Genomic DNA, 8,142 nt, shown 5'->3' with positions numbered 1-8,142 from the left:
ATACCAATACCTGTCTCCATATAAATTAAAATTTTAACATGAATTGAATAAAATCCAAAGAAAATTCCCAATACCTCATAACAGTATATCTGATTCCAAACCAATATGCATATTGGAAACACTCAGAATTCTCGAGAGGATTTCAAAAAAATAGTATACTTATTGACAAAGAATGATTTCTAAATTCACAAAAATATCTACAGCAAAGGAGAAGGTATACAATGTTGGAAAAGCATAAGGGGGATGGAGAGGTAAAGCCAAGAACAAAGGCAGGAAAATGTAATCACCTTTTCATCAAAAGTCCAAAGGGAACTCAAGGAGGTAATCTGAGATCTTGACAATGTAAACCAGATACCCATGATTCTATATGTGTAAAAATTAACTAAACAGACTGCACAAATCCCCCCAAATTATCTCAAAAGACACTTAATGTGTTCTGTTTCTGACTCTCAAGCTATCGATATTTCTTCCAGGGAGGTCCCATGGTCTAGAACTCCATCTACAAATGGGGATAATATCTTGCTATTTTTCTGCAAACTCTCATATACCCTTGAGGTTTGAGGAAAATTCAGCTTGGTGCCCACACAGAAAATAACATAGAAGTATAATTTAATGTCTACTTCCTGCCACATGTACATTGACACCACATGGGGAATCTGCCCTATCTGTCTACACAACACCAGGCACACCTGAGAAACCTCTGCAGATCAGAAATTCCTTTTGTTCCCTGGAACTCAACTTCCCCAAATCACACCATTGTAGCTGGTGGTAGCAGAAAGTTAAAGCAGTCTGATTATGTATTGCTGAAGGAAGAACCCCATCACCTCAGTAGGACCCATATGGCATTAATTCTGTGGATCCTGTAAATGGTTTTCCCAAGTGTGGTGGTATCTTGGATGTGCTTTAACCAATGAATCTTTCCAGGTGGTAGTGGCACAAGCCTTTAATCCCAGCACAGGAGAGGCAGAGGCAGGTGATTCTCTATGACTTCCTGAAATTCCATTTCAGGCCCCAAAGCTACACAGAGAAACCCTGTCTCAAAAACTAAAACAAACAAAAAGCCAACTGTAAGGAGACACCCTAGCCCTGCCCCTGGGAATCTTCACAGGTGCCAAATGTTCTGAGGACTTGCTCATGAGGACAAGGTGAAGGGAAGTCTGGGGTAAGGGAAGGTTTTTAAGGGCTGCACATGGAGACCCCGCTCTCTCTTCTGCTCCCCCAGCTACCTGCGCTGATTCCAGTTCCCTCCCTCTGGCTTGATTGGTGTATCTCAATAAAGAAAACTTTGGCACTATCAGAGGCAGTGGGCTGATCACTCCACAGCCAACTAAAATAAAAACAAACAAAAATAAACAAACAAAAAATCTTGCCTGAAGATCAGAGTGGAGACAGGCAGTATTTAGCCATAGGGGCCAGGCCATGGTGGATCATAACTTTAATCTCAACACTTGGAAATCAGAGGCAGGTGGATCTAACTAAGACCAATTAGAATTAGTGCTACAATCTCCAGTGTAGAGTAGGGTGCCATAGCTAAACTGTGCTGTAGAAGAGTAGAATTGATGGTAACAGAATTGATGGTGTAAGGATTTACCAATTTACCAAGTTTATTGCTATATTTTCCATATGTTGGTACATGAGAGAATGCTTTCTGTATGTATACAGCATATGGAATGTAAATAATTATTAGCTGCTTGAGTGTTGGTATCTGCACTCTGATCATTCTAAAAAGATGATATGCTGAGCCAACTGCCAAGATTTAAAATATGTTTTATGTTATAACCCTTTCACAGATTAATAACAAAACTTGAATGAAAAAAATTAAATGTGTGATCATTTGTTATATGATGCATCATAAATATGGAAAATTTGCAGCATAAAATGACAATGCTCCACAATTTATAACAAAATGCTGATTACAAAGCTACATTCAGAAAATATTAAATACAATAAAAAAGCTACATTCACAGTGGAAAAACTATAATTTTTAATGTGATTATGAAAACTTAGTACACAGGTTGACATAATATTACATTTGTAGTTGCCACAATGCTACAATAATCAAAATATGTGCTATATTTGTAAAAGAATAAAGGTGGAGAGAAAAAGCCAAAAACAGAGGCTAGAAAATATAGTCAACTATTAATCAAAAGAAGAAAAGAAACTTATCCAGGAAAGAGTAATCTTGAAAAATGTTATCCAACTACCTATAAATCTAGGTGTATAGAGATTAAATAAACACAGACTTCAAAACTCCAATGAAATTAACTCAAAGTGAACCCAAAACTGTTGTTTCTGACCCTCCAGCTACTGATATTTCTTCTAAAGTCAGAAGCACCATGTACAAGAGCTTTCTCTAAATGGAGATTTCTTGCTATGGCTCTGCAGCACTTTGTGCCTCTTGTGGTCTCACGTAAACCCAGCCCCAATGATGCCCAAACTCAAAGCAACATGGAAGAATAAATTAATGTCTCCTTCCTGCCACATGGATTAGGCACCAAGATGTGGATGCTGCCTAAACTTCCTGCCCAACACCATGAATACCTGAGGAATCTCTAAAGAACCTTCTTTGTCACCTGCACCTAAATTCTACTGAATCAGATTATCGTAGTTGGTGTAGTAGAAACTAAATAACATTCTAATCATGTATTGAGGAAATACAATCGATTTCACTATCTTTCTTCCATTTTGTTAACACTTTGTAGTATTTTTATGACAAACCTGGAAGTGGAATGCAATATTCAGGAATTCTATTAATGAGACTGTCAGTTTTCCAATCAGTGTTCCCACTGCACACCAAACAAAGTGCCTGTGTGTGCACACTGGACAGTGATATTACAAGCATCATATCCTCCATTGCCAGGGCTGCAGATTCTCATTATATCCAAGAAATCTATACACAGGGAGGCCCAGGAGACAAGGACAACTGCCACAGTTACCACAAGGCCGAAAAGAAACACAGTCTGTCTCATGGTCCATGCAAATCTCAGCAAAAATGACAGCTCAGCAGAACTGCTCTGAACAACCTACACTCACTACATTATAGCTTGTTTCTTCCTTACAATTCCCTAGAGCAGAAGGAGAGGAGAATCCTGGAAAGAAACTGCAACCTACCTGCCACCTGATTGCTGGACCACCCAGCTGGGCCTAGAATATTAGTAGGCTCCCTACTAGGTGATCAGAGATCAAATGACCCAGATAGCACAGGCCTTCCAGCCTGCTCTTCCTGCCCAGAAGACAGTCACCTAGGCAAGAAAGTTTGTATTGTATTAGACATTCTTCCACTTTCCTGGAACACAACCTGCTCCTCATGCAGAGCACAGGGTTCTCTCTGTGCAATTCAGTCATACACTCATGTACAGTGTCACCAACCCTTGACCTCATTGATGGGAAATACTGCTGCCAGATGTATGTCACATTCAAACAGTAACTGTTGTTACAGTGTAAATGTTGTTGTAGAAAAACAGATCATGAAATAGAAAACAGTGAGCTGTCATGGTAGGGCTCAGGAACAGCAAATTGAATGAGGGTAAGTTGTAGATATGATAGAAAAAATTACTTTGAAAACTTGAAAAGAGCTTTATGGCCATGTGCTCCAGAAGAGAGTAGGGATTTATCTTGGAACACATCAAGGATTTCTCAAATCTTTTCTTTCAGACTTATATCTAAACCCAGAAATATAATTGTTGTCATAGGCAGGACACATTTTACCCAGATTTTTTTTCATTTAGCTTTTGTAACTATAGCAATTTGGTTTCAAGATAAAGTCTGTCCTTTATCCAGTTTCTTTTTTTTCAGTATGAACAACAATTTTCAATTTTTATAGAGCTTCATAGAGATCGGCCAATGCTGGAAACCCCATTGTTACCACCTAACTCCTCACCAATGAGAATAAAAAGGTGTCCATGGCAACTTATTTGGTGGGGGAGGGGACTCTTATGCCAAGGGAATTGTCATCTTGACATGACATGAGAGAAGGATCATTTTGCTTGACTAAGATCTTCAGGCTACAGAGCAGCCACAGCTACACATGGCTTTGTGTTGTCGGGTCTTCTCCATGCTTGACTCAACCACAGACTCCTGGGCCCTCTGAATCTCATGGACAAGCAGAGCAAATGCTTCCTCTACACCTTGTCGTGTCTTGGCTGAGGTCTTGATGAAGGGGACTCCCCACTTATGAGTTAGGATAGCTGCATCAGTGTGAGCATCTCCATCTGTTGTCACTAGGTCACATTTATTGCCCACAAGTACCAGGGGCAAGGGCTGCTTCTGTTGCAGGCTCCAGGTAGACCATATCTGCTGCAGCTGGTCCAGAGATGAGGGGTCATCAAGAGCAAAGACACCCAGCACACCATCACCAGCTGCTAAGCACTGGTCTCGCAAGTCCCTGTAGATATCCTGCCCTGCTGTGTCCATGACATTCAAAATGTAGCCACTATTGTCTAGGGCCACCTCCTTCCAGTAGGAATCCTGGATAGTGGGGTCATGTTCTTCTACGAATCATTGGTGGGACATCTGGATAGTGAGAGCACTTTTACCAACACCACTTGCACCAACCACTACTAGTTTGTACTCAGGAAGCTGCCTGCCAGCATCTTTGCATTGTGCCCAAGCCTCATGGCTTTCCTCTGGGGATCTTTTGCACTGTGTGTTGATGTCCAAGATACTAGACTTTGTTGGCAATGCCATTCCCCAACCAGTCAGCTCAAGGAATAAATGTAAACAGCAGGCACTGTGTCCCCGGAGTGGAAGTCCACTGTGGAGCTGCAAGTGGCTCTCTGTCCAGTTTCTTGATTGTTCTCATCTGTGGACCCCAAGAAATGCACAATCAGGAAAATCATGGATCATCTAGAATTGATTACCTAATTCCACATTGCTAATGTCAACTACTGTTGAAGGAGGAAATCTCAACCTCCATCCTGCCTCTCCCTTTCTGCACTGTGACTCCACCAGTTTCAAAGTTGGTCAATGAACTCAATTCTAGCACAGGTCCATCTTTATTTATAAGTTCCCAGTAAAAATCAGAAAGCTTGGAGTTCACGGATTAACTGGTTTATTTTTCCTTCTCACGGACTAGTAAAGGCCTAGACTGGAAGGAGCTGCAGGATTGTCTTCCCAGCCCTCGCCAGGAGAAGCAGGATTAGGTGTCCAATGCAATCTCTGTGACACAGCATGAGGCAAGCCTGGGCTACAGATACTTTGATCTACACAGAAATCAATAATATAGGATCACTGGAGAGAAAAGCAATGAAACTTAAAAAAACCTAGAAATATTGGAGAACAGGAATAAATAGTGATAAAAGCAGCAATACACTTAAAGAAAACATTTAAAAAGATAGCAATAAGTGTTTTTTTTAATAAAAATAATGTATTTTTAATATTTCAAAAACACAGGCTGGGCAGTGGTGCCCCTCAACTTTAATCCCAGCACTCGGGAGGCTGGAACTTTGTCAAGCAGCAATGTCCACCTGTGGTCCATGCCATTTTTTAACAACATAGCTTCTCATGCTATCTATCTATCTATCTATCTATCTATCTATCTATCTATCTATCTATCATCTATCTATCTATCTATCTATAAATACATAAGTAATTAATATTTGTAATTCCATGCTTCTTTAAGTCCCCATGGGACACTTCCTCTGCAAAGGGGGATTATTCAGAGAAGCTATACAATATCACGACAAGGAAATTTATTAAAAAAAAAAAACCTTTCTGTTATTTCTGAGTGTCTGTAAAGTGATTGCATTTATTTGGACCATGACAGTTATGTGGAGACCAGCAGTGTACTTCATGGAGTGTATTTGGCTGCAACTCATGAAACAGTACACCCATAATTTTTTTTTGTTTTTGTTTTTGAGGTAGGGTTTCTCTGTATTGCTTTGAAGATTGTCCTGGAACTTGCTCTGTAGACCAGGCTGGCCTTGAATTCACAGAGATCCACCTACATCAGCATCCCAAGTGCTGGGATTAAAGGTGTGTGCCAGCATTTTGTGGTGGCCCATAAAATTCTAATTTCCCTGGGAATCTCTCTGTGGGTAAAGACTTTAGTCTTCCAAATGAGAATGTCTCCATTGAAGAAAGATTTACTTCTCACTTGACATCCTCACAGGAGAAACAGGATCTGAGAATGTGGGAATGGTTTAGAGATGAGGAAAATCCATGATTTGGCTTCATTAGAATATTTAATTTTGCATTTTTTTCCTTCAGTCTAAGCTTGTTAGGACCCAAGGAATGGATTATTTACTGTGGATTTTCTTTATCATTCCTAATTACTCAAACTGAATAAATATATTTTAAATTCTTTTCAGTGTTGTCTTTTTGCCTTTCATATTATTTTTTTCTCTTGCTCTTAAGAGAGGTATTACTGTGACTCCCTGTCTTACCTACAAATCACACTATAGACCTTGCTATGCTAGGACATCAGAGATATCTGTCCATCTTGACTACAGAGTACCTGCATTATAGTTGAACATGCCACTAGATAAGTTTCTTCATTTGATTGGCTTGATGAGTTTCTTCATTTGATTTGTTGAAGAGGAGTGACTGAGCCTTGCTTGTTAGGGGAGCCAGAACACAGGCTCTGGTTATAACTCCAGTAACTGAAGAAGGTACCCCTGAAATGCAGCCTTTCTGCCTTAAAGTCCACTGTATTTCAACTATGAGAAATTATTTTTCCTTATCATTGAATCTGTTGTAAATCATCAAAGGACTTGGGAAGAGTTGTGCCTTATTGTGTAGGTGGTGAAAAACCAGGCTCACAAAGATAATTCAATTTTGATTGTACTTAAGTACAACTCCTCATGTTACTCATCCCAACTTTCTAATGCCTCACTAAGTGAAGTTGAGGCCACCTGAGCCAGGCATGGTGTCAGAGGACTGTAATCATGGTCCTCAGAATATGGAGGTAGGAATTTCAGGATTTCAAAGTCATACATGATAAAAATGGTCAATGATGTATGTTGGGAGAACAACAGTACAAAGGGAGCCTGTGACTGGTTCAGGACAGTGTCCATAATCTGCCCAGAAGCTCCAGTACTTTAGGGCTATGGCACCAACAATTGTTAAGCTAAGGTATTTACCGCCCCATCTTTCCTATTTCTTATTTAATTTCATGAATGTTATTTAAATTAAACACAGTCTTATTTGATATATCCATCTCAGTTCCCTCTCCCTCCCATCCTCCCATGCCACCCACACCCACCACCCATCCCATCCCCCATCCACTCCCCAAGGAGGGTGAGACCTGCTATAAGGGATTATCCAAATCTGTCAAGTCATTTTTCACCAGGGCTAGGGCCCTATCATGTGTCTAGGCTTATTGAGTATCCCTCTATGTGGAATGGGTTCCCAAACATTCTTATAATAGGGATAAATACACATCTTCTACCAGAGGCCCCATAGACTGCCCAGGAGTGGTAGCTGACACCCACATATAGGGACTCTGGGGTCCATGAGATCCCCCTTGTTCAGGTCAGCTGTTTGGGTGAGTTTCTCCAGGTTAGTCTTGGCCCCTATGCTCATCACTCCTCGCTGTCTGCAACTGGATTACAGCTCTGTGTTAACTGTGGGTGTCTGCTGCTGCTTCCATCAGCTACTGGGTGAAAGCTCTAGGATGGCATTTAAGGTAGTCATCAATCTCACTAAAGGGGAAGGACATTTAAGGTATTCTCTTCATTGTTTCTTAGATTCTCAGCTGGGGTTATCCTTATGGATTTACCCTAGTGCCAGATTTCTCTTTAAACCTATAATGGCTCCCTCTATTATGGTGTCTCTTAACTTTCTCTCCTCTGTGCTTCCCCTGGCTCCATCTTCCTAATACCTCATGTCCTCCTCTGCTCCCCTTCTCTTTCTCCTAGCTCCCTCTCCCCTCCCCACATGCTCACAATTAGTTCCTGAGCTCCTGTACCTTTCAACTTATCTGGGGTACAATGGCCAGTTTTTTAAGGGTGGAGTCTGAACTGAGGTGAATCCTGTTTAAGGCCTGGCCTTGACACCCTGAGGGTGGTGTGTGGAATGGTGCTACAAAACACAGTCTGGAGGCACCCAGTCTCTCTTCACCTACACCTGACTGTTATGGTAGAAGCTTCACCCAACTTGCCTTCTCCACCTCCTCAAGGAACAGATGCTTGAGGTCTACAGCAA

At 41.0% G+C, this 8,142-nt stretch overlaps 1 pseudogene; it reads right to left on the bottom strand.

The window, feature by feature from the left end:
- Positions 1 to 3,999: 3,999 nt before the first annotated feature.
- On the bottom strand, positions 4,000 to 4,686 carry LOC113838109 (annotated as a pseudogene).
- Between the last annotated feature and the right edge of the window lie 3,456 nt (positions 4,687 to 8,142).

Source organism: Cricetulus griseus, unplaced genomic scaffold, assembly GCF_003668045.3.
Source record: "Cricetulus griseus strain 17A/GY unplaced genomic scaffold, alternate assembly CriGri-PICRH-1.0 unplaced_scaffold_535, whole genome shotgun sequence".
NCBI lineage: Eukaryota > Metazoa > Chordata > Mammalia > Rodentia > Cricetidae > Cricetulus > Cricetulus griseus.
The sequence above is the reverse complement of the archived record's forward strand: the minus strand, read 5'-3'. Positions and strand labels throughout refer to the sequence as shown.